This window comes from Echinops telfairi, unplaced genomic scaffold (genome assembly GCF_000313985.2).
Source record: "Echinops telfairi isolate 266 unplaced genomic scaffold, ASM31398v2 ScPeMD7_7465;HRSCAF=8503, whole genome shotgun sequence".
Lineage (NCBI taxonomy): Eukaryota > Metazoa > Chordata > Mammalia > Afrosoricida > Tenrecidae > Echinops > Echinops telfairi.
The window spans coordinates 8,591,715-8,593,609 of NW_022111365.1; the positions used below are offsets into that span (position 1 = coordinate 8,591,715).

The window sequence follows — 1,895 nt, forward strand, 5'->3', positions numbered from 1 at the left end:
TTCAGTTATATTTTACCCATTATGGCTCTATTTCAAATGAAAAAAAAAAATTGGAATTTACCAATCCTGGTATATTTGTTCTTTAGTTCTCATATATTTAAAAATTATAAAACTAGCATTATTTAGTTTAACGAGATCATCCCCCAAACAACCCTTCTCTTACATCTCTAAAGATTCTTATCATCAATTAACGCACCAAACCTTTCCTTCAAAATTATGGCTACGTTTGACTCCTTAAAAAAATGATAGCAAGTTCAGCTGTGACCTGTTGTGATTTTTCTGTAGTCTTATAAAAACTAACCTTGCTGTTTCAACTTAATTATTAAGTATAAAGAGAATACTGTGACTAATTTATTACTAGGGGAACACCCAAGACAACAAGCTGTACTGATGTTGCCAGTGTGAAGGGATTTCACAACTGGATCAGTGAGTAGCATGATGATAAATTAAGAAAAGACTGAAGTTTTCACGAGTTTCTTCTGGCGTGGATCCACAATCAATGCTCACGAAGGCAGCAGTCAAGAGATCAAGCAGCACACAGCATTGGGTAAATCTGCTGCACAAGACCTCTCATTGAAAAGCAAAGGTGTTACCTTTGAGGAATAAGGTAACTGTGACCCAAGCCATGGTATTTTCAATTGACTTGCATACATATGAAAGTTGGCCATTGAATAAGGCAGATGTATGAAGAACTAATGCATTTGAATTATGGTGCTGGCAAAGCATATTCAATGTATCATGGACTGTAAAAGGGACAAACATCTGTCTTGGGAGAAGTCCAACCAGAAGGCCTGGGCCCACATAACTGCAACATGATCAGGAGAAACCAGTCCCTAGAGAAAGACATCATGCTTAGTAAAGTAATGGGGCAGTGGAAAAGAGGAAACTCTTCAACAAGATGAACTGACACAGTGGGTACCCCAATGGGCTCAAACATAAGAACAGCAGTGGTGATGGCACAGGACCAGGTAGTGTTTCGTTCTGTTGTACATAAGGTTACTATGCGTTGGAACTAACTCAAAGGCACCTAACAACAACTGTGTATCCTGGGATGTTGATTCCTAGGCTCACCAAGATGTATAGGTATAGAAATGATAAAAAGGAACTAAGGAGGGTTACTATGTATGGGGGCGAGGAGAATGTAGCTGTGAGCAGCATATGGAAGCAGCCATCTATTGAGACTCAAAATGCAAGTTTGGCTTTATAGTATATTTTCAAATTGTGGGACAAGGTTAGGATCTTTATTTCCTTCTCCAAGACTTAGATCTTACAGAGTCACTACTATCTTTCTAAGGAAATGTCTTCTCCTCACTTATTATGCCCCAATTAAATGACTGCTTTGGATTTTCAATAAGTTCATAAAGAACACTTCATAGGGTATCAAGGCCTAAGCTCTACAAGTTGGCTTATTATGTAATCAAAATTGTCAATCATTCATAAGGGACAATGTGATATGAAAGCATTAGGTTCTAAGTTAAGCACGAATTACTACTAAATTATTCTTTGCCTAGAACTGCAAAATGGTTTTGTTATCTATAAAAGACCTATCTCAAAAATACCCAGCAATTAAATCTGGACAATCTCTTCTGGTAAATAAATCAACCAACATGTAACACAGTAAGAGGGACAGATTAATCAGTCATGTTTCATTATAGGACCTTGAACCTTTCTTAGCATACAAAGCACTTTGCCTTGGCCTAAGTTATCTGGGTTTCATTTAGTGAAATCATAATTTATTTAGTGTTGGGCAGAATAGTATACAGCATTTAAAATAATTACAAACATTAAAAAATTGCATCCAGTGGGGAAATAGATCTACGAGCCTACATTTATAGGTTTAGTATTAAGGTAGCAGATGGACATTGGGCCTCCACTCAAGTACTCCCTCAACACAA

At 37.0% G+C, this 1,895-nt stretch overlaps 1 protein-coding gene across 1 annotated transcript in view; it reads right to left on the reverse strand.

The window, feature by feature from the left end:
• LOC101651943 (mitochondrial import inner membrane translocase subunit Tim23) overlaps positions 1-1,895 on the reverse strand; it is a 34,693-nt gene that overhangs the window by 12,284 nt on the left and 20,514 nt on the right. The gene's annotated exons all lie outside the window — the stretch shown is intronic.